At 33.2% G+C, this 26,406-nt stretch overlaps 1 protein-coding gene across 6 annotated transcripts in view; it reads left to right on the forward strand.

Moving 5' to 3' along the window:
- Nucleotides 1-26,406, forward strand: part of LOC114342178 (four and a half LIM domains protein 2) — a 485,196-nt gene that overhangs the window by 412,302 nt on the left and 46,488 nt on the right. Inside the window, exon 1 of one of the 6 annotated variants that reach the window (XM_028292577.2) lies at nt 17,664-17,784. The exons of the other annotated variants lie outside the window; for them this stretch is intronic. The gene's annotated coding sequence lies outside the window, so the exon portion shown is untranslated. Of the gene's footprint in view, nt 1-17,663; nt 17,785-26,406 lie in introns of those variants that run through there. 6 annotated transcript variants of the gene reach the window in all.

Raw genomic sequence — 26,406 nt, forward strand, 5'->3', positions numbered from 1 at the left:
CACTAAAATATAAAATATGAAAATAAAAACGTAATTAAAGATTAAAATAAATACAATTGCTAGTACAATTCAATTGAATTTAATAACTTTAAATTATTTTACAAAAAATATTTTACCATTTTAATGAATCCATAAATTAGTTAATAAATTAAATAAACAACCAAATTTTAAATCAACCGTAGTAATTTTTCTACTACAGCAACTTTCCTGTACCAAATTAATTGTTAGTTAAATTGTATTTAGTTAAACTTTTAATTTACCTTTTAAATTTATTTACATACATCATACATCTTGAGAATATAAAAATTATTATAAAGTATGCTTTAAAATAGCTGAATGTTAAATGTATCAGCCAAATTATTTATTAATATAAATAGTATTTACTGGTTTCACAAAAGCTGGTAATACTTTTGTAGTTGAAATTTTTGTAACAATTTTTTATATTTTAAATTTTAATTTTTTAACCGAAAGATTTGTGGATATGACATTTGTTTTGGGCGAAACCATTAGAAATTATTACCAGCTTGTGTGACACGAGTAGGTACATAGATACTATTTACTTCTTAATATACTTCCATAACGTTCATTTGTTTCAAAGCATACTTTATACGTTCTCAAGATGTAGGTAAATTAAAAAGTTATTAACTGATCTTACTCATAAATACAATATAACTAACAATTAATTTGGTACAGGAAAGTTACTGCGGTAGAAGAATTACTACGGTTGATTTAAAATTTGGTTGTTTATTTAATTTAGTAACTAATTTATGCATTCATTAACATGGTAAAATATTTTTTGTAAAATAATTTAAAGTTATTAAATTCAATTGAATTGTACTAGCATACGATTTATTTTAATCTTTAATTACGTTTTTATTTTCATATTTTATATTTTAGTGTATGTTTCTAAAACCAGATTATAATTATTTTTTTTGCAAAAAAATTTTTAAATAAAAAATCCGCAAAAACGTAAAATCTATAGTTTTTTTTTTAAATATCTACAAAACGAAACATGCTAGGTACATACAACCTTATACCAAAAGAAAGGTTGTAATATTTACTACAAAACGCAAAACTAATATACAGGGTGTCCCATTAAAAAAAATGAGAAAATTTTGTATTTGCAAATAGTGATCACACTGTATATTTTATGGCTAAAAGTAAAAAATATTAAATTATTTAAAAATAACACTATATTTTAAAAACTTTGATCTATCACCTAAATTTTTATTTCCTTGGAAACATAATCCACGACCCTATAAATATTACCATTTTTCTCAATAAAAATGTAAATATTTCGAAAATTATTAACTTTAGGCCTATAAGACCTTATACAAATTTTTCATATTTTTAAATAATATATTCAAAAATGATTTAATATATAGGGTGTTCCATTTAAAAAAATAAAACTTTGGTTCATACCGTCGTTCTGACTCACCCTGTATAATTGAAAATAATTTTAAATTATAGACCTCTTTGATAAACATTAGTTTTGTTATAAACATTTTTTTGTATATCTCATATTTTAGCCGTAATCAAAGAAAACCAGAGGTTTGGCGCACCCTGTATAACACTTCTTTATTACTAATAAATATCAATTTCTACTTGAAATAGTGTTATTGCTCCTTGAAGTAATATCTACAAGTATTTGGCTAGAGGCAATTCGATATTTGTAGGTTTGAAAAAACGACTTTTATACCATAAATTTACTTTCAACACAAACTTTCCCTTATGGTAGGGGAGCCCAAGCGGGGATTTTTGCAGTTACTCGAGCGCGTCAGATTATCATATGGGGAGAAACGTGGTACCCTGCAGATGTACCTCTGCCATATATTGGCTCTTAACACAGGGGAGTTCGTTTAGGGGGGCCCGAAAAAAAAAATCTATCCTTAAAAATACTCGAAATTGTCAGATTAAGATAAGGTAAGTTAAGTACATGCAAAACAGTGTATATTTAAAAAATCTGACGATTTGAGCGGGGCGTAAGGGAATTGGTGAGTCACAAATTTTCACAAGAAAAAGGCGAATATTTCGCGAAATAAAAGTCAGATCGAAAAACTAAAAACTACACGTTCAATATTTTTCAAAAATCTATCGATAGATACCAAACACGACCCCTCGCAGATAGGGGTGGGGGTAAATTTTAAATTTTAAATACAAATCCCGCGATATTTAGTAAAATAAACATTAGATCGAAAAACTGCAAAATACACTTATTTAATATTTTTGAAAAATATATCGAATGGTACCAAACGCGACCCCCCACGGAGGTGGGGTGGGGGGTTACTTTAAAATCTTAAATGGGAGCCCCCATTTTTATTACAAATTTGAATTCTCTGCATAAAAATAAGCAACTTTTATTCGAAACATTTTTTCGAATTATGGATAGATGGCGCTATATTCGGAAAAAACGATTAATGGAAATGGAAAACTAAATTAAAAAATGGCAAGCGCCCGCTAAAATGGAAAATTTTACTTAACTTTTTTTGGTTTTAGGACCTACTCTTCACAACCCAATAGATCCCCAAAGCGCTCGAGTGACTGCACATTTAGCATACTTTGCTCCCCTACCAGTATATGGGCAAGGCAACACGCCGGAGTAGGTGTAAGCGAGAAAGTAAAAATATTTCTGAAAATCTCAGTAGCAAAGATTTTAATGTTTTAATAACGAGAAACCAATTGCAAGGCCGTTAGACACATTAATAATCTCCAAGGTAGTTGTTCGATGTCTTCCAATCATCTTTCTCGTTTTGTTTCGGATCATTCAAAAACAAACAAAAATTATTTTATTGATATGAGCCGACTGGTGCTTTTCTCATAAACCATCTGTTTAGCCATGCAATGTGGAAAATGTGACATTGCCGTGTAACAATTTGTTTTACTAAATAAGGTAAACAGTGGTAGAGGCGCAGTTTTTTTCAGAAAGGATCAGAAATAAAGAAATGATTTAAATGTTGTGAAAAATTACGGCATTGCCCCTAATTTCAATCAATCAGGTTGCTGTAATTTGGGGTTCTTCAATAAGGTTCATGAACTCATAAGTGGAGCATAGAGCTTCAGTGAAAACGCGCCATTTTATGCTATTTTGTACTAAGTTGTTCACCGCATTCCAAGATTTTCCTTGACCTCTTATGTCGTCCATGATTGATCTTCTCCAAGTTTATGCTGGCCGACCTCCTTTTCCTTTTGTGGGGATTCCACTCAAGGGCAGTATTTGCAATGAAAAAATAGCAGGAGCTATTTTTTCGAAGTACGAGGCCGATCCAACCCCGCTTTCTGGATTTGATTTCATTTTCTACCCTCTTTTGTTTGGTAAGCTGTAACAGATCTTCGTTTCTGATTATGTTAAGCCAGAAAATACGAGCAATTCTTCGTAGGCATTTGTTAACAAAGACCTTCAGTTTGTCTGTAAGGATTTTTGTCATTTTCCAGGTTCTACGTCCGTAGAGTAGAAAAGCCATGACATTTGAGTGGAATATTCGGATCTTTATCTTTGTAGTATACTGGCCAGACTTCCAAACAAGGTTGAGCATGCTGAATGCTTGAGCTTTTCGTATCGTCATACGAATACCGTCTTCTGCTTAAGGTCCAATCTAAACATCTCACAATCCTACAACTAAACATTTGATGGATTCGACCGTTACTTGATCGAAACTTATTTTATCTAACAATAAAATAACAACAACTATTAAAAAAAAATAAGAGTATGAAATGCCTCAGACTGACACTAGGACGACGTCAGATAATATCATTAATGGGAAAAGACGAAAATGAAATCACAACTAGAGAAAACATACTGAAACGAATAGAAGAATTTTACACGGAACTCTACAAAACAATCAACAAGACGATGAAATGAGGCCAGCGCGGAAATTAATAAAAAATGTTGGATCGGAAATAATGCCAAAAATAACAATTTCAGAGGTAACTACAGCATTGGAAAACATGAAGAGCAATAAAGCTGCAGGAGAAGATAGGATTACCACAGATATGATATTAGAAGGAGGTAAGGAACTCATTACAATTGTAACTAAGCTTATAGACAGTAGTTGTTTACACCAGGGCAAAGTCCCTAAGAGCTGGAACAACTCTAAAGTAATCTTATTACACAAGAAAGGTGATAATCGAAAGTTGGAAAACTACAGCCCCATCAGTCTACTGTCACACCTGTTTAAAATACTCATCAAAGTCACAACTACCCGACTAACAAGGAAATTAGATGAATACCAACCGTATGAACAGGCAGGTTTTAGAAAAGGCCATTCAACTTCCGATCACCTGTTAACCACAAAAATATTAAGTAATAGAAAAATGTAAAGAATACAAGTTTCCACTTTTTATAGCATTTGTAGAGTACGAAAAAGCTTTCGACACTATAGAACACACGGCCGTAATAAACGACATGCAAAATTGTAGAATAGACAGCAGATATATCAACTTAATAAAAGAAACTATGGACCAAGCTACAGCTACATACTACCTAAATGAAAATGAATACACGAACCCTGTACCATTAAACAGGGGAGTCAAAGAGGGAGACACTCTATCACCCAAACTGTTCACCTTAGTTTTGGAGGACGTGTTTAAAAATCTAAATTGGAAATATAAGGGAATAAACATCAATGGTCGCTACCTCAGTAATCTACGATTTGCGGATGACATAATCCTGATAGCTACTGACCTACAAGAACTGCAAACCATGCTTTCAGAACTACACACAGAATCGTCTAAAATAGGACTGAAAATGAATTTAAACAAAACAAATGTCATGCACTCTGAAGAAACCGTGACAATAATAAACGACAAAGTTATAGAAAAGTTGAAGAATATATTATATATACTTAGGACAAAAAATAATACTAAATAGGGAAATTCAAACGGAAGAAATAAAAAGAAGAAGAAAATTAGCATGGGCAGCATTCGACAAACTGAACTATATACTCAGAAATCAGCAAATTCAACTACATCTTAGATCTAAAGTTTTTGATGCATGCATTATTTCGATATTAACATATGGGGCACAAACATAGACAATCACAAAAAACAATTTGAAGATACTCAGAGTCACTCAATACGCGATGGAAAGAGCAATGCTTGGCATATCACTTAAGGACAGGAAAACAAACACATATGTATAAGACAGAAAACCAAAGTCACCGATGTGGTACAAAAAACATTAAAATTGAAATGGGAATACGCTGGACATGTAGCTAGGAGCGATCTAAACAAATGGCACAGAACAATTCTAACCTGGAGACCATACTAACACAAAAGACGCAGAGGCAGACCTCCTATGAGATGGACAGATGATCTGAAACGAACTGCCGGGAAAAATTGGCTACAAGTGGCGTACAACAAAAAACAATGGAAAGGAAGACTTGAAGAGGCTTATGTTCAGGTGTGGACGTGAATGGCTAAACGAAGAAGAAGAAGAACAACAATAAAATACTGAAAAACTTTTGTTGTCAATCATTATCATCATCAACAGCTATTCCATCCATCGTTGGATGTCTCCATTCATATCTGTTTGCTGTTTTTTGCATCCATTCGTGGCCAGCCATTCGCTTGATGTAATAGTCCATCTTGTTTGAGGTCTGCCTCTACTTCTTTTGCTTGCCCTTGGTCGCCACTCGAGAATTCGCTTTGTCCAGAGGTTGTCTTCCATTCTTCCTATGTATCCTGCCCAGTTCCATTTTAACATGGTAACCTTCTGGATCACATCTGTTACTTTTGATTGCCTTCTTATCTCTTCATTGGAGTTGCAATCACTGAGCTTAATGTTGAGCATTCTCCGTTCCATAGCTCTCTGAGTCACTTGAAGTTTGTTGACTTTGCTGTTGTTAAAAGCTCAAGTTTCGGTTGTTGTCAATACTTCCACAAAATATATTGTAAATTAAAGTCACTGCAGCTGTTTCAGCAGAGTGCCTTTATCAAATGATGTATTTTACTATATGTCTGTACTTGTCTCTATAAGTCTCTAACTGAACCTTTTGAAATAACTTTGACGAACGTCCATGAAGGTAATGGTTAATATTAACTTCTTAAATGGATGTACTCAGTTGGTGGATATTTCTTACGTAGTTCAGTATGCTTGATATCGACATCGGCGAGAAGACAATTCACCATTTACGGTAACCAGTTCTGGCACACATTTTATTCATCACTCCGATACTCATATCTACTTTACTTACTTAACTTTTAATCCCACACATCTGAATTTATCTACTTTTAAAACAGATATATAGATGTGGTATTAGTTAACATAGCACACACAGATACTGCATACAATGTTAGGTACAAAAAGCTGGTCAATACAACAAAATTTTGCTTTAAAATTTTTATGTTAAGGTTAATTTATCTTACAAAGAGTAAAAAGATACCTACTTTCCATGAAGTATGTTTATTTTGATTAAAAACATGACATGTTCTGACATTTTTTTTTTTTTTTTTTTTTTTTTTTTATTTAATGTTGTAATATTTACAATCTGTCCTCAACTGAGAACAATAGGTAAATTATTTGACAAAAATTGAAAATTTTGACCTGTAGAGGGAGATCCAGTGATCACCCTCTTTACATAAATTAAATTAAAACAAATTAAAATAAGTTTAGTTATCACAGATTATTCGAATCTTCTTGCTAGATCCACTACTTTGAATCTCTTCAGGCGTCGTACATCATTGTGGTCATCAGTAAGGTTGCTGGCTAACTCATTTGGATGAGATTCTAGTCTCTTGGAATATTTTTTGTAATATTCCGTTATTACTGTTTTTATGGATGGCACATTGAGGTCTTGCTCTATCACATAGTTCGGCACGTACCAAGGGGCATTCAGCATTGTTCTAAGGACTTTGTTCTGGAATCTCTGCAATATTTCTAGGTTAGTTTGACTGGCTGTCCCCCAAAGTTGGATACCATAGGTCCACACTGGTTTTAATATAGTTTTATATATCAGCAGTTTGTTTTCAAGTGATAGTTGAGATTTACGACCGATGATCCAGTACATTTCTCGAAATTTTATTCCTAGTTGTTTTCTTTTTGTAAAAATGTGTTTTTGCCAAGTTAATCTCCTATCAAGATGGATTCCTAGGTACTTGACAGTATCGGTTTGTGGGAGTTGAGTTTCATTTAGTGTTACAGATGGACATGTTTGTCTTCTCATGGTGAAGGTTACATGGATGGATTTACTCTCATTCGCCTTTATCTTCCATTTTTTAAGCCATATTTGTATATTATTAAGGTCTTTCTGAAGGGTTCTGGATGCTGTATTTGGATCATGGTGGGAGGCTAGTACAGCAGTGTCATCAGCAAAAGTTGCACACGTTGTTTTGTTACTTGTGGGTAGGTCAGCAGTGTAGAGCAAGTACAATATCGGTCCCAAGACACTTCCTTGTGGTACTCCGGCTTTTATTGGTCTTAGGCTTGTGTATTCATTATCCTGCTTGACTAGGAAATGCCGGTTGGAAATATAGCTTTTTAGGATTTGATAAAAGGGATGAGGAAGGTTTTTCTTTAGTTTAAAGAGCATACCAGCATGCCATACCTTGTCGAAGGCCTGACCAATGTCCAGGAATGCAGCAGAACAATACCTTTTATTTTCTAGATCACTTCTGATGTGTTTTACCAGTCTATGTACCTGTTCTATCGTTCCGTGTTGTGTTCTGAACCCAAATTGGTGTTGGGGAATTAGTTTCCTTTCTTCTATAACTGGGGATAATTGTTTAAGGAGAAGTTTTTCCAAAATTTTTGATAGAACAGGTAGCAGGCTTATTGGTCTGTATGAAGTCACCTGAGTTTTATTTTTCCCTGGCTTAGGTATGAGAATAATTTGAGCAACTTTCCATTGTTCTGGGTAGTAACCTAGCCTAAATATTGCATTAAATACTTGCGTTATCATTTTCAGACCTTTGCATGTCAATTGCTGCAGTACTTTCCCGTTGATCAGGTCATACCCTGGAGCTTTTTTTGGACTGATTTCATGCTGGATCATATTTCTAACTTCTTTAGTGGTGATTTTTTGTATAGGTAAATCCATCTGGTAGGGCGATTCCAGGAAGTCATTTATTTCTTCCTCTGTGTCACCATCTTCCATGGGATGTGGCTGGAATACATTAGTGAGGTGATTTGCAAATGCTTCGGCTTTTTCCTTATTATTTCTACACCAGTTTCCCTCTTGGTTTCGTATTGGTGGTATTTGTTGTTTCGGGTGTTTGATTTTTCTCGTGGCCTTCCAAAGGGTATATTCACTATCTGCGTTTGCTGATAAACCTGTAAGATATTCTTGTATTTTGTTATTTTTGATATTATGCAATTGTAGTTTAATTTCCTTGGTGATTTTATTTAATTTCGCCTTGTTCTCATGTGTTCTTTTTCTTCGCCACTCTTCCTTTATTTTTCTCTTTCTAGCAATCATTTCCTTTATTACAGTTGGGCAATTCTCTTTCAATTCTGTTTGGTAGCAGTCAGGGGTAGCATACCAAGCAGCTTCTTGTATAGATTTCTGAAGATTTTCTACTGCTGCGTAGATGTCACTTTCTGTTTTCAATGGGATGTTTATGTCAATTAGTTCATCTAGTTTAGTCTTGAAAATGCTCCAGTCTGTTTTGATACTGTATAGTGATGGTTGTTTAGTACTGTTTGTTATTTGTGCATACCATGTCGCGATTACGCTAGAGTGGTCAGAGGGTAGATCGTAACAAGATTCTACTTTTGCCAATTTAACATTAATTCCTTTAACAATATAAAAGTCGAGTAGATCAGGTATTTTTGCATTGTCGGTAGGCCAGTAAGTTGGTTCCCTTGTGGTGAGGTAATTTGCATTGGTCGCATTTATAGCTTTAAGAAGTTCTCTGCCTTTTGTGGTAATAATTCTGGATCCCCAGGTAGTATGCTTAGAATTAAAATCTCCTCCTGCTATAAATCTATTTCCTAATGTTTTAAAGAAATTTTCAAACTGTTCCGTTTTGTTATTGTGCTTTGGCGGACAGTATATAGCTGATACTGTTAGTGGGCCTAGTTGATCTTCCACAACAATGCTGGTGGCCTGTAGATAGTCGCATTCATGTTTTTGTATTTCGTAGTGCTTTAGTTTATTACTAACTATTATTGCAGTGCCTCCATGTGCTTTTTCGTTGGGATGTTGCGTATGATAAGTTGTAAGTCGTGGAATATTGATGTGGTTTTTGGATGTAAAATGAGTTTCTGTAATCAGCATTATGTCAATTTTTTGTGTGTTAATAAATAGTTTTAATTCTTCTACATGTTGACTTAAGCCATTGGCGTTCCATAATACTAGCTTTAGTAACTGAGTCATTTCTGGTTGAGAATCATGGTCAGGAGGTTGAGCATAGTGCTCATTTGTTCCGTCAGTTTTTTAACATGTCTTTCAGTTCTGACATGTCTGTGTGGTTATTAGTTTGATTTGGTATATGTTGTGTAGTAGTTTGGTTGGAGGCTTGCTGGTTAACTGCTTGCGTTGCTTGTGCGTATGTTATTCCAGGTTGCACATAGTTGACTGTTGTAGTTCTATCTTGGTTTGTCCTCGCGTTGTGTCGTCTCAAGTTAGGGAATTTAAGTTTTTGTAATTGTTTGTGAACTTCACACCCTCTATAATTTGCGGGGTGATTTTCACCACAGTTAGCACATTTAACATTACTGTCTCTGGTTTTCCTTGGACATTCTTTAGTGTAATGAGGTTCTGCGCATTTGACACAGCACGGTTGTTTATTGCAGAAGTTTTTTGTGTGGTTGTTCTGACATGAAAAAAGTTTATTAATAACAAACTGAAAATTTGTTAATAGCTTAAATGTGTCCAGTCGGACAAACTTTGATGTACGGGAACACTACAACAGGGGAAGTTTTAATTGTGGAACAGGTTACAGGTTTCGAACGTCACACTACGAAAACGTCCCGTGTATTTTGTCGGACAGAACTTCCAATTGATTTGTTACCCTTCCATTAAACTCTCATGCAAAAATCAGACTGCTATTTACCACCAACATAATTCCTGTCATTTGACATGTTCTACGTGTCGGACTTATTAAAATGCCCAACATATCTGTCGAACAAACATTTTTTTCATATATTATAATATAAAGTTTGCTATTAAATAAACTTAAAAACAACCTGCTAGTTTTCAGAATAATTATAAACTTGTCAGGATGACACGTTCCACAATTAAAATCATGTTCCACAATTAAAACTTCCCTTGTTCCAGTGTTTCCATAAACTTTTTTTTGGTACGCGGGATCCAAGCCTATATAATAAGAAAAAAACAAAGACTTTAGTAGATAATATACTACTACTATATCGAATATAGTTGACGCTATCTGCTACCTGGTATTCCTCCAAGTGGTCACAAGCTGTATAGTGTTGAATTTGTCCATCATCATTATCTTCGTAATGTCTTTATTCATTTTAAGACCAGCTTTAATGCTTTCTAACTCAACTCTTCGCCGAAAATTCAGCAGTTCCAGCACATCCAGCACTTTCACTTACACATACAATGTAGTGTCATCAGCAAAACTTAAATTGGAGGTTTTTCTACCAGGTACCGATACTCCACAGACCCATCCTTCTAAAGCCGTCCTCATGACATGTTCACCATAAATATTGAATAAATCAGCTGACAAAGCGCATCTTTGTCTAACCCCTCTCTACACTGGATTGGCTTGAGAACTTCTGATCTAGTTACCGGGTGTGTTTTGGGGTTATTTAGAGTTTAAGCTTATGCGTGACTTTACACACACAATAAAAATAAGAAGTAACAATTTTTTGACAACACTATTGAGTGGGTTCTGCGAAGAAAAATAATAAATTAAATATGTATATGGAATATGGAACAAAATTTTGGAAAATCGACTTTCTTTATCCTCCGAATTAGTGTCTTCGTTAATTAGATTTGTAATTTATCTGTCTCATTCTTGACATCTAACTATGGTTTATACGAACAACAGTATTGCACAGTAACTCACTGTGTACATTCTCTCTGTAATTAATAGTTATTTCCTTTTTTGCCTAGAAAAACATATGTATCTACATAAATTTGTGGGCTTCGTTGTTAACCTTGCGAGGCACAAAATAATCTCCTATAATTCATTCCATCAAATATTCGTGATGAGACTCACTTACCATTGACTACTGGCGTGTTAGTCCAGGTATTAAGGTGTACTAACTAGGGAATTATCTTTTTATGACCCCAACTTTAGCCATTCCTCTGGCATCAATTCGTTTTGCCATACAAATACTATTAGTTTATTGATTGCTGTCAAAAGTTGGCCACTGCCTTCCTTATACTTTTCAGAGCAGATTTCGTCGATTCCTGAGACTCTATTATTTTCAAGTTTTTGATGACATTTGACACTTCTTTTATTGGTCTTTCAATGTGTGGTTGCTCATGTAACTTTAGTTGATTTTCTATGTTATCGCCTTCTTCAACATAAGTGTCACCGTTCTTACATGACCAGTAAAATCACTGGGCCTACCGTTCTTCCATTCAACATGTATGAGCTATGATGAATTTAGAGTACTTTCGGAAAGAAATTCAGAATTTTTGGACCTCTATGTCACCGAAGATATCGATTACCTCATCTCAAGCATGGATAGTAGAATAGAAGAGTACATTATCGTAAGAAGAGCTCCAGTTAATTACTGAATTTTTATATTATGAACTTCCAATTACAATACATTCTTTCACGGCTGTTGCTGTAAATTTTAAAGAGCCGCTTGGATTGTCATGAAATTTGGCAAACGCATAGCTAACAGGTCAAAGAAAGAAAGTGATATTGTGCCGATGTGTGCTTTTGCCCTGGGGGTGAGTGTCACCCCCTCTTGTGGGTGAAAAAATATATGTCCAAAATAAGTCCGGAAATGGATAAACTGACTAATTCTAAGCAACTTTTGTTCTATAAACTTTTTTCACAAAGTCAATACTTTTCGAGTTATTTGCGAGTGAACATGTTCATTTTTCAACAAAATAACCACGTTTTTAGACGGTTTTTCACAAATAATCAAAAAGTAAGTCTTTTATCGAAAAAAATGTTCTGAGTAAAAATATAGCCTGTAAAAAAAGTAAAAAAATGGTGTATGCACGAGGTCTCTATACCTAGCAGAACCAGAGTTATAGCTAATGAAAAATAGGTTCATGTTCACCAAATTCCAAATAGAGTATTTCAACGTGAAATATACAAAAAATTAAGCACTTTTTGGGGAAAACTCATTACAACTTTTTTAAAGTGTTTAAAAAAAACTTTATTTCTGTTTTTATAAAAAAACTTTCTAGCGTCAAAGGTAAGCAAGTTACGCTCAAAATGAGGTTGGTCCCTTTTGTTTTGGTAAAAAAAATCGTAAAGATCACAAGATCGTTGTGTTTATATGACCTGTAAGTTTTATTAATTCAAAGTGCTTATTTTTGAAAACAATTGGTTTTAAAGTAAACTTTTTAAAAAATTTAATTTTGAAAAAATTTTTTTTTTTTTTAAATAACTTAAAACTTGTTGGAAATAACAAAAATCTCAAACAATAAAAAAATTTGGCTTAGCTTTTTTAAATCTTTTGTAATTTTTTGTTTTTCTGTAAGACAAAAATTGGTTAAGATTTGGTGTTTCTAAATTTGCATATACTCGTGATTGGTGAATCGTTCATGCCCTTTTAACTACAGCCCTTTCAAAAATAAGGACTTTGAACCGATGAAACTTACAGATCATATAAACAATACATACAGTAGGAAAAATGAAAGAATACCCATGAACGAACATATAAAACACGCTGCATTTTCCTGTCACCGTGTCACACAAAAAATTGGCCAGCACAAGTACATGTAATAATTATTATTTCGTGTACTTGTGCTGGGCAATTTTCTTTAAGACACGGTGACAGGAAAATACAGCGTGTTTTATATGTTCGTTCATGGGTATTCTTTCATTTTTCCGACTGTACACGAGTAAAGGAACTTGTGAAATGGTAACGATTAAGTTCATTTGAGATGCTAATTAGGGGGTGATATTCCTGATTTTTTTACCAAAGAACCTAAGGGACCAACTTTATTTTGAGCGTTACTTGTATACTTTTGATGCTATATTTTTTTATAAAACACAAATAAAGCTTTTTAAACACTTTAAAAAAGTTTTAATGAGTTTTCCCCAAAAAGTGCTTCATTTTTTGGTTATATCACGTTAAAATATTCGATTTGGAATTTGATGAATATGAACATATTTTCATTAGCTAGTAACTCTGCTTCTGCTACTTATAGAGAACTAATATATACACCATCTTTTTCACTTTTTTACAGGCTTTATTTTTGCTAAGAATCTTTTTTTCAACAAAATACTTACTTTTTGAGTTATTTGCGAAAAACCATTTAAAAACTTTGAAAATTTTGTTGAAAAATGAACATGTTCACTCGCAAATAACTCGAAAAGTATTGACTTGGTAAAAAAACTCTATGGAACAAAAGTTGCTTAGAATTAGTCAGTTTATCCATTTCCGGAATTATTTTTGACATATATTTTTTCACCCCGATAGGGGGTGAAACTCACCCCTAGGGTAAAAGCACACATCGGCACAATATCACTTTTTTTCTTTGACTTATTAGCTACGTGTATGCCAAATTCCATGTCAATCCAAGCGGTTCTTTAAAATTTAGAGGTTTTGCAATATTTTACCGTTAAAGAACGTACTATTATCAGGATTCTTTAATCAATTGACATATCTATATCTGGTGTCTAATAAGTAACATAATTTGACAACTGGGGTGCTACGATGTCACAAGAAACATTGGTCGTAGAAAATCTAACATTTTTTAGGCATACTAGTATATTAGTATATTTTTGACAGCTGCATAAAGTTGACGTGTTTGGAAAGCAATTTATTACCAAAATATATAGGGTATGTTTTAATAATCTACAGGAATCTATAGTAATACACAACACAAGCGAAATCCCTATGAAATGGAAGACATCATACGTCAGTACCTACTATACATAAAAAGGGTGATAAAAGTATTGTGAAAATTACCTGTAACCGGATCTATGAGTCGAATATATGGAAAGGTTTTAAAGAATCGAATCGAGAGAGAATACTTAGATTCTGAAGCAGAAAAACAAGCAGAATTTCGTACGGGTCGAACCACTATTGACCACATTTTCTCCTTAACCCAGATAATAGAATAGAAGATGGCACGGAATCAAGAAATTAATATGTTGTTCGTCGACCTACGGAAAGCCTACGACAGTGTTCCACTGAAGAAGCTGTGGCAATCAATAAAAGCACGAATATTAATATAGAATTAATAAAAGCCGTCAAAGTGCTATACAATCAACACTACAAAAATAAAAACAGGGACACAAATAACAACAGGATTTATAACATCAAAAGATGTAATGTGTAACATCAAGAGATTATGAATAACAATGTAGAACAATGTTGATACCACCCACCAACAAGATTATGACGATGACGATTTAAACTATGTGGCATGAAAATTAATTGAAGAGTATGATATTATATGGGGTCTAGAAGTAAATAAAAAGAATAGTTGTGCATAGGAGGAGAACGGAAAGATCTCATATTAGACGACAACACCACGATAAAGCACTGCCATGAGTACATATGTCTAAGGTCTCAATATTTCACACGATGGAACATTAGACGAAGCTATAAGAGAAAGAAATACGTCAGGTAGAAAAGCCATCACAATGTTAAACACCATTTTATGGGACCAATCCATCAGCAAAGAAAATAAAAAGAGGATATATGAGACTATAGTGAAAAGTATCACTCTATACAGCTGTGAGGTATGGCCACTGAAAGAAAGAAGACTGACAACGCTGAGAGCAACGGAAATGGATTTTTGGAGAAGAGCAGCAGGAAAATCTAGAAGAGAAAGGATTACCAACGATCGCAGGGAAATAATGGGAACCAAATGAACAATTACGGATGACTTATCAACAAAACAACTTATCTGTTTACAAAGAATGGATGAACAACGAATACCAAAAGAAATAATAAAATGGAAACCAGAAGGAAAGAGAAAACGAGATAGACCAAGAAAAAGAAAAAAAGGAGCGAAGAATTAAACAAAAAGCTGAGAGAAAGAGACAGAAGAGAACCTATAGAACAACCGGACGAAGTGGCGATTGGAAGTCGGAAACGGCAAAAACTTTATAAACCGACATGAAGTAGTAGTATTAGTATAAGAGCTGTGAGACATTTTTGAGTAGGTATTTTAGGCAACCTGAAAATTTTTCAGGTGACTCTTCTATGATAGCCTAATACAAAAATGCCGGTCTGGCTGGAGCGTAGCGGTTATTTTCCCCAAAAATCACCCCCAAAGTTAAAAAAGGGTAAAAATTGTTATTACAAAAAATATCATTGATATGACTTGAAAGTAAATTTAAGTATTCAAATATAAAGAGAATAAACAGGCCAGGCGATTTGAGGGCGATTTTAACTCTGCAAGATACTTGCATGGGCGCCCCAGGATTATTTTCAGGGGGTGCATCTGAACTTCAGAAGATTTCATCTGAATCTGTACATACTATTAACGAGTATACAATATACAACTATATACGCATAGCTATGTACATTCCTTCCGGACAGGGAGGTGCAATTGTTATTTTGACAGGGTATTTTTTAATTTTAAAAATAAATATTCTACGAAAGACAGGTTTTTTTTTTGGTGACATTTTCCAATTGCCATGTGATCAAACAAATTACGCGTGCATATAAATGAAAACCGCTAGAAGTAAGCAGCAGTGTGAGAAAGAGCGTATACCGATAGCTATTTGCGTCCTCTGTTGTAGTTGAGTGAGTCCGTTCGCTCGAGAAAATCACGTGACCTGGCGATATCCATGTTGTTGTGCCTCGAAACGTTAGAGTAATTATTATATATTATAATTTTTTAAGTAATTTTTTCTTAATTAAAGTAAAATAATACGTACTATACAATAGATTTTGCAAATATGATAGAAAATGACAAATTTATTATTATAAATATATAATATAGGTAGAAAATATAAAACTATAAACTAAATTAATTCGGTGTCCGAATCTTGTACTGCTTCTTCAAACTCCTTATCTTAGCTTAAATGTTCATTATGTTCTTCTTCGTTAGACTCCTCTCGAGACTCAGATTCCTCTTCTACATGATCTGTAAATAGTTGTAATATGTGTTTAGAATTAATTAAAAATTAATCAGTGATTAATTAATTGAGTTATTAATTGAGTTATAATTGAGCTACGTATTCTCTGTCCTTTTATACTGTTAAGTGTTTCTTTCCTTCATAGTGTTGAGTATTTCTTTTGCCTTTTTCATCTTTATTAATGTTTCCGTGTTTGTTACGTGTGTCCATGATATATTTAATATTATTCGATAACTCCACATCTCAACAACGGCAAGTCTTTCTTCAGATGCGCCCGTGATTGTCCAGGCTTCGACTCCGTATAAGAGGACGGAGAATACGTAGCAACTCAATTAGTTAATCACTAACTAATTTTTAATTATTTCTAAATACATATTACAACTATTTACAGATCATGTAGAAGAGGAATCTGAGTCTCGAGGGGAGTCTGACGAGGAAGAAGAGAATGAATATTTAAGCTCAGCTGAGGAGTTTGAAGAAGAAGTACAAGATTCGGACACAGAATTAATTTAGTTTATAGTTTTATACTTTTCTACCTATATATTTATAATAATAAACTTGTCTTTTTCTATCATATTTGCAAAATCTATTGTATAGTACGTATTATTTTTCTTTAATTAAGAAAAAGTTACTTAAAAAACCATAATATATTACAATAAATACTCTAACGTTTAGAGGAACAACAACATGGATATCGCCAGGTCACGTGATTTTTTTTTCGAGCGAACTGACTCTCTCAGCTACAACAGAGGACGCAAACAGCAATCGGTATACGCTCTTTCTCACACTGCTGCTTACCTATAGCGCATTTCATTTATATGCACGCGTAATTTGTTTGATCACCTGGCAGTTGAAAAATTTCACCAAAAAAAACTGTCTTTTTTAGAATGTTTATTTTTAATATTAAAAAATACCCTGTCAAAATAACAATTGCACCTCCCTGTCCGGAAGGAATGTACATAGTTATGCATGTATAGTTGTGTATTTTAAATTCGTTAATAGTATGTACAGATTCAGATGAAATCTTCTGAAGTTCAGATGCATCCCCTGAAAATAATTCTGGGGCGCCCATGCCAGTATCTTTCAGAGTTAAAATCGCCCTCAAATCGCCTGGTGTGTTTATTTTCTTTATATTTGAATATTTAAATTTACTTTAAAGTCACGTCAATGATATTTTTTGTAATAACAATTTTTACCCTTTTGTTTAAATTTGGGGGGATTTTTGGGGAAAATAACCGCTGCCCTCCAGCCAGACCGGCATTTTTGTATTAGGCTATCATGGAAGAGTCACCCGAAAAATTTTCAGGTTGCCTAAAATACCTACTCAAAAATGTCTCACAGCTCTTGGACCATATATTTTAATAAACGAGAGAGCTCTGTATAAAAAAAGATACAATAAATCTGTCGCAAAATCGAACATAATCCAAGCATCACCGGAATTTTCACCAAAATTGACTGTATTAGAATACCGGGTAGGCTGTTTCTCTTCAACGAGAGGTACGGGCTACCGCGAGTGATCTTACAGCTTTTGCTGTTTGCTTTCAGTTCATATCGGAACTTCTTTAGAAGTCGCTCTCGCTCGCGATCCTCAATACAAAATACTATACGCGTGCTGGATGATAACCTCTAAAAAATAGTGTGAGAAAGGTTTGAAGTGCTGCTTTGAAGTTCAATAACTCCGGGCCCTTGGATGGCTTTAGAGCGAAACGGAATACAGGGTGTTACATAAAGGAGGTTGGAAAGTGAATACAGAATTTCAGGAATATTTTTAAATAATATATTAAATTGATGGAAAGGGTTAAAAAATATTAAGATTAGCAGTTTCGGCTTAGTAGATGTATTGCACCAGGTGGTTTTAAAAGAAATTTTTGATTTTTAGTCACGGTTTTACAATTTTTGTTATTTAATTTTTATAAATTATTTATATTGTTTTTATTCATTAAAAGAATTTTTCGTACAATTTTCATCGTAGTGTCCTATATCCTTTGTTTGCTTTTGCTACTTATGTTAGTTTGTTCTCTCCTTTTTTTGCAGTTTTAGAACTTTCAAGATATTCGTCAATAACTTTAATCACACTTTATTTTCTTCGTTTAACTCGTTTTCTTGTTTTATCTAGTCTTCTTTCTCGCCATTTCTTGTCTCTTGATTAATAATTTATGGTTCTATTTTATATTTAGTTACTTTTGTAGTAAGTAGTAGGTACCTTACTACTTTGTAGTAAGTGGAATTGTGGAATTCCACCCTCCTCTTGTCCTGCTATCGAACCTTCATGTAGATGTAGACCCAGACTCAGAATTCTAGAGATCTTTCTCGCTGCGTTTTCCTTTTGATTTTACCCTAGATTATAAGTTTTGTTAGTTCGTCAGTTCATCGACTTCTGGACGATGTATGTGAGGTAAAACTGATTTATTTTTGTTGACTCTCTTGTGTTAAGCTCTAATTTCTTAATATAGCCCACATTTCGACGGCATCTACATCTGGAAGGCTAGTATCTTGATTTGAAGCCTTTTTCTTGCTCAGCGTAAGACCATATTCCCTGATTATCTTATCTCGCCACAATTTGACTATAAAATAAATTTATTTGACGATTCGATTTCCGAAGTGGACACTGAAACGTCAAATAAACTTATTTTAAAGTAAAATTGTGACATTCCAAATAAAATTACCAAATTGCATTAAGATGCCACAAGGAAATAGCTTCAAAACAATTTTCAGAAACTGGTTTTCCCTTCATTGACCCTTAGATTGTTTTTTTGCCTCTATCTCTAATTTTTTGAAAGTTTCCTTTACATTGGTGTTTCACACAATATCAATGTCATCCGCGTATGCTAGTAATAATTCTGGTCGATTTACTGTCAGTAGTTCTGTTCTAATTTGTGCTGTTATTCCAACTTTCTCCAGGATTATACTAAAAAGGTATTAAAAGATTAAAAAGGTGACAGAGCGTCTGTTACCTATCCGTAGTCTGGATGTACTTATATTAATTTACATATATTTTAACGAACTGGATAAGTTTTTTGGGACTGAAAGTTTTGCCATTGCATTCCGAATCTGATCCCTTTTAATGCTGTCGTATGCTTGGTGGAAATCTAAAAAGATATTTTTACGATTTTATCCCTTATGCCTTTGAGAGTACTAAAGGGTGAAATAGAGGAGAATAAAATATGTGAAAACTGTAGGATTTCCTAGGGAAATCTGCTTGAAAATTGAATTTTATTTTGTAAGGAAAATCGCGTGTGTTGTGACGACTTTCTCCCCTATGCCATTTTACGAATCGATAGAGGAGTATTGATTATATTTTTAAAAATTTTGGCGTAAGGCTACTGGTGCCCTAAGGTTTTTAATTATGACCTAAACATGCAATGTTAATACCTATATCAGTGTCCATGATGTTCTCCTTCATGTCGTCACGATAAGGAATCTGCAAAAAAAGAAGGCATACATTTCCTTGTTTTGCTCATCTTATATGACATTTTCAGTACATAAAATTGAAGAAATAAGATTGAAGGGATAGTTCTATTGAATTTCCATCTTTTTTCAAGCAGCTGCTTTGGAGTAAAAATATGTTCATATTTTATATGCTCTTTCTACCTTTGCTATTGTTGATCCCCAGGTTATGTATAATTCTTGATTGTTTTGAATATATCATCATTTAATTTTTTCTGGTTCATTTCTATAATTCATTATTTCTATTTTTAGTCCACAGTATTGGCATCTGTTGTATACATGTTGTATGAGTTGTAACTATGTTCCATATCTATTTCTTCTTCTGATCTTCATATTCGTTAACCATGTAGACTAAGAGCCGCTATAGGTGAAATTTCTTAATCATTTTAGGCACGACGGGACCCTATAACTTAAATAGTAGAACCTAAAAGAAAACGTTTGAGCACTGTGCCGTCATTTTTCAGTGGCACATGCGTTTACAGTGGCGCATCAAACTTTCCACTTATGGACGGGATACATAAATTAAAAAATACCCTCCCTCATTACCAGAATTTCATTTTTTTCATTTTTTTAAGTTCTATGTGATTAAGACATAAGATTCATCGTAATTTTAACCCACCACCCCCTTCTCCCTTCCCCCACCATCAAAAATTTTATTTTTCGATTTTATTTTTTTTGTGGCCGGATCCAATCAATTTTAAAATTTCAAAAATTCACACGCATAGTTAAGGCTTTTATAAAACACGTCTATTTTTTATAGACCTGTAGGTTGAGTGTACATAACCTCAAAAAATTTAAAAAAATTTTTTTTTGGAAAAAAGTATATAACTTTTTTTGGGGGATAGCTGCAGATCTAATTTTTTCTTAGTCTTGTGTATTTTATCAAGCACTATATTTCGAATTTTTTTCAGATTGTTCTGTAACGCTGGTCGCCTTCAAAAATCCAAAAAACTGTTTTTTAAGGGGGTTTTGGGGGGTTTTAACGTGTTATTTTGATTTTTAAATATTCTAAAGGACTCAGTTACTTCAAGTTTCATATAGCCTATAAAAACAAAATTGATTTGATATATTATGAAGTCTATAAAATAGGGAAAATCCCCCAAAACCCCCCAAGAAACAGTTTTTCGGATTTTTGAAGGTGGGGAGCCTTACGGAAAAATCTGAAAAAAAAATAAAAATATAGTGTTTGATAAAACACACAAGATTAAGAAAAAATTAGACCTGCAGCTATTCCTCAAAAAAAGTTATACGCTTTTTTGAAAAAAAAAATTTCTTTTAATTTTTTGAGGTTATGTACACTCTACCTATGGGTCTATAAAAATAGGCATGTTTTATAAAAGCCTCGTCTATGCGTGTGAATTTTTTGAAATTTTAAAATTGATTGCATCCCACCAAAAAAAAAATAAAAACGAAAAATGAAGTTTTTGATGGTGGGGGCAGGGGGAAGGAGGTGGTGTGTTAAAATCACGCTAAATTCTATGTGTTAATCACATAGAACTTAAAAAAATAAAAAAAATGTAATTCTGTTAATAAGGGAGGGTAACTTTTAAGTTATAGGTTCCCATCGTGCCTAAAATGATTAAGAAATTTCACCTATAGCGGCTCTTAGTCTAATGTGCCTTAGTTTTTATATACTCTTTCTACCGTTGTGTTGATGCCCAGGTTATGTAAATTTCTTGGTTGTTTTAAATATGTCAATTTTTTTCTGTTTTATTTCTATATGTAGTATATAGTGCTGACACGTGTTGTATATGTTACAATTCAAGTTGATTATCCAGTTGGAGTTGACCATTCCTAGTTCGAGTCAACTCAAACGGCTGGTTTTTTATTCAACATTTACTAGTAAAAGTAGACTCCAACTAGAAAAAGTATACTCTTCCCAATGCCATTTAGTAAGAGTTGATTCACACAAACAACCGATTCTAGAAATTAAATGTTACTGGATATTGGATATGTTCAAATCGTGATAAGTAGTTGAAACGGTCAAAACAAAGAGACACACACTCATCAAAAAAGCACATACTCGTATAATATGGTATAATCTACATTTACTGAATCGATCCAGGAATAGTCAACTCAAACTAGTAAGAGTTGACTCTATTTTTCCCGCCATCTACTTTTACTAACAAGGGTTAGGAAGAGTCTAATTTAGACTTCAACTAGTAAAAGTTGAATTAAATTTTTCAAATCAACTCTTACTCTGCTCGTTTTGGTTGGAGTTGACTCGAACTAGAAATAGTCAACTCCAACTGAGAATCAACTTATACTGTAACATATACTTAATATTGTAGTATGCGGTGTAACCTTTTAATTCCGTTTGCAAATATTACCATGTCAGGATATATATGCTTCTACTACTATTTCCATAAGATTCCAAGCAATTCCCCTGCTTTATTTGTTAGTTTTTAATGTATAATATTTTTCCTTAGTTAACCATTTTTATTGCTTACATGCAGTGCCGCGCCAGCAAGTATTAGCGCCTGTGTGCAAAACATTTAATTTCGCACAAAAATACGTATTTTTTTAAAAATTGTCTCGTTAAATTAAATAATGTGAAAATGAACAATTATTTATTGTAACCAAATAAAAATAACTAAAAATTCTCATATATGCAACAGGAAAATAAACAAAGCTAAAATAATTAAATAAAAAATCGCCCAAAAATACGTATTTTTTTAAAAATTGTCTCGTTAAATTAAATAATGTGAAAATGAATGATTATTTATTGTAACCAAATAAAATAACTAAAAATTCTCATATATGCAACAGGAAAATAAACTAAGCTAAAATAATTAAATAAATACATTTGGCGTAACAACATAAATAACTAAAGATACAAGTGAACTTGAAAATAAATATCTATTTCAGAAAAATTTACTATTCACGTCTTCCAGCACTTACTGGAGTCAGACTGCATATCTCAGAGTTGCAGGTGAACACACAGAATACGTGAACATCATGCGTGGAGTGAGGCAAGTAAAGGTTGTATTTTATACACTCTGATTTTTAATCTCTACTCTGAAAGAATATTAATCGAAGCTTTGAACGAAACGAAAGAAAAAAGGAGTTCTACTAAACGGGTACCTGCTAAAGAACATAAGGTATGCAGATGACACCATAATATTTGCGGACAACCTAGAGGACCTACAAGTCCTTATAAACAAAATCACATATTACACTCGATAGTATGGACTTAATATAAACGTAATGAAGACAAAGCTTATGATTATTAACAAGAAAAAGATAACACAAGGGCAACTCTAAATCAACCAAACCCCTGTAGAAAGAGTGACGCACACAACTACCTCGGCAGCATAATAAATGAAGAATGGACTAACAACCAAGAAATAAGAGAGCGGCATTGGAAAAGCTAAATCCACCTTCAACCGTATTGTGGCCTTGTTCAAGAGTCACAACCTCTCTCTTGTTATAAAAGTAAGAATGCTGCGATGCTACGTCTTCTCTGTCTTTTCTTATAGTGTTGAATCGTGGACCTTGAACGAAGATATGTGCAGAAAATTGGAAGATTTGAGATGTGGCTATACCAAAGAATTCTTAAAATCCCGTGGACTGACCGGGTCACAAATGAGAAGGTCCTTAGACAAATGAAGAAGAACCGAGAGGTACTGGCCACCATCAAATCTCGAAAGTTGGAATACTTTGGACACATTATGCGAAATGAATCCAGATATGCCCCACTACAAGCCATCGTGCAAGGAAAAATATTTGGAAAGCGAGGTCCAGCAAAAAAATCATCCTGGTTAAAATACCTCAGAACCTGGTTCAATACAACATCTGTGCAGTTTTTCCGCTCTGCATAGCGCGAATATAGCTAAAATAAAGATTGCCATGATGATTGACCAAAGTCGTCACGGATAGGCACATTAAGATAAAGAAACAGTTAATAACTTTAAAAATATATATTTTAAAATTTTACAAACATCATTATTTAATTCTTTTAACAAATGCTGAAGCTGTATAATATTCATATAATTCTTTAAACAAAACGTCTCCCTCTATAATATGTAGATGATCATTGAATCTCAGTTTTTTTCCAAATTTCCAAATTAATGCTTGATCGAGAACACAATAAAAGAAATTAACTTTGTATGATATTTTAGGATTCAAAATCGGTTCGTCTTTATGTTCGTAATCAACCTGTCAGCTTTTTTTCGAAGCGGTAACTGTGTGGCTGGTTGATAACTAGGATCCACATCCAGTTTCTCTGCAGTTTCATTTGCTGGAGCAATAACATTATTAAATTTGATATCTGTCCGAAACTCTAGTAACATTTGTTTTATCTCTTATAAATCATTTAAGGCCAGCTGCATATTCATTGTTTTTTATTGAAAAATTTTGCTAACGAATTTAACTTTCATCAGAATTTTATACCATAGGGTAGACTGAACAACTGAGCATATGAATGTAAATGTTGATATTTTATCTCTTAAACATCTAGCTTGATAATTTCAATCACTATCTTTATGCTAATGGGTTATATTACATAAAGCATAATAAATTTCTGAGATATTTTTGTATAATGGCTTTAAAGCATCAATTCTGCTGGACCAGCGTGTATTAGATAAATGCTTTAAAGCCAGACTTGCAAAGTGTTGTTTTATGATATCCTAATTTGTTTGGTAAAAGCTGAAAAAAAAATGGGTAAGTGTTATTTTGATCCGCCTAAAATTTTTGTGAAAACTCTAGTGGCGCCCCTTAATTGCTGGCGCCTGTGTGCGCCGCACACATTGCACACGTGGACGGCGCGGCCCTGCTTACATGCAAATAAAAAAAGTAGCTTCAGAACAATATGAATAAAAAGTTAGCAACGTTTTGTAATATGTGTATTATCAATTTAGAAATAAGTTAATGTTCGTCATAAAGGCAATAAATTACGCAGATGCAGATATATTGCCTAAAAATGATGTTGAATATTGTACACAAAATTTCCCAGTTGTGGTCATCTGAAAGAACTAGGTTAATAAATAAATGATATCAAATATATATTCTGGGATTTCCCTGTATTAAATGATTCATAAAAAAATTGAATTTTCGTTCTGGAAAATATTATTTTTTGGGTCCATCCGAATACCTTTCGAATGGGCCAATTTTCATTTGTTATGCGCATTTCACTCAAGCAATATTAATTTGTTACATTTTTTCCAACAGCTGGATGTTTCTGAAATTTTGATCAATTTCTTACCCAAACCTACGAAACACGTATACAACCAATTGTAATAAATTCAGTACTACTGGGTGTTTTTTTCTGGGTCACTTAGATATTATTAATAGTACACCCTGTATTCATAAGCTAATTGTTTGACAAACTGTTAAATCTGAGAAATATTACTTCCAAATTTTTAATTTATTATTTATTTCTTTTCATTCAGTCACTCTTTCTGGTTTGTTTTTGTTTCCTATGTGCTTCATCTATCTTTTGTCCTTTTATTAATGTTTTTCTGATTATTCTTAATGTATTTTTCTTTCTTTTCTGTCAACTATGGTTGTCTTATCTTCAGTGTAATCATTAGGATTTTTCTTGTTTTATTTTACTTTTTGATGTTTTTTTTATTATTTCTCTCTTTTCGGTCAGTCACTCTTCCTAACTGATTTGTTTTTGGTTCCGATCTTCTTCACCTATCTTTCCCCTTTTATTAATATTTTCGTGATTATTATTCATGTATTTTTAATCAATGGCGTACCTCTTTCCCTCTCATCTATTTCTGACTTTTGTTTTGCCTTCTCTCTTCTCTTCCTGTCCTGTGTTAACTATAATTGTCTCATCGTCAGTGCAATATTTAGCATCTTTCTTGTTTTGTTTGACTTCTTTATTTTCTTGGTATCTTTCACTAGGATATTTGCATTTTTTCTTTCTTCCGGTTTGTGTATTTACTATTTTGTTTTTTGTATAGTCTGGGTATTTCCTGTAGTATCTTTTTCCTGTATTTCCTGTATTTTCCTTTCTTACTTATACTCTACTGCTTTTGGATGTCTTTTCTCGACGACTTTTCTCAATTTTGTGTTATATCTTTCGCCAGCTCTAATATATTAGTACAATACTTAGGCTCTATAACAGGGGTGGCCAAACTGCGGCTGCCGAGCCACATGCGGCTCTTTAAAAATTACTTGTGGCTCTCGATAAATGTACCCGAGATCCTTTTCACTTCTTTGTTACTATTTAAAAAAAATATATTATCGTTCCTTATATGTGTTTCAGAATGTCTTTTAAATTACTGACAACAAATATGATAGACCAAATGAAACTTTGTAACAAATTCCATTTCCATCCAAGCTAAGAGTGATATAACAAATCGAAAACTGCGCGAAAGAATATTAAGAGTGGCGCGACATAAAAGTCAGTAATCAACCCACTCCACACTGATTTGTATAGACTTAAAAAGTTGTTACAATATTAAACTAGAAAAACTTAACGAGTAAATAAGAAAATCAGAAGGAATATTGACCGAACTCCAAAATGGATTTCAAAACTTAAAATATTTTAAATCGTCTCTTCATTTTTTTCTGAATTCATTTGAAATAAACATAGTCGATAAGGTGACTTTTTATTACCAATATATGACCCAAACAACATTTGGAGAATTAAAATTAATAGAGACGCAAGAAGATCAAGCTCGAAAATAAAATTATAATTCGACGCCGATTACCGAATTTTGGAAATTTGTACCAAAATCGAAGTACATACCCTAAGTTAAAAAAGGATGCTTGTCGAATTATTTCCATATTAGGAACAACGTACTTGTGTGGACCATTTAATTCCATTTTAAAATTCGTGAAATCCTAACACATATCAATATTAACTAA

This window comes from Diabrotica virgifera, chromosome 8, assembly GCF_917563875.1.
Source record: "Diabrotica virgifera virgifera chromosome 8, PGI_DIABVI_V3a".
Lineage (NCBI taxonomy): Eukaryota > Metazoa > Arthropoda > Insecta > Coleoptera > Chrysomelidae > Diabrotica > Diabrotica virgifera.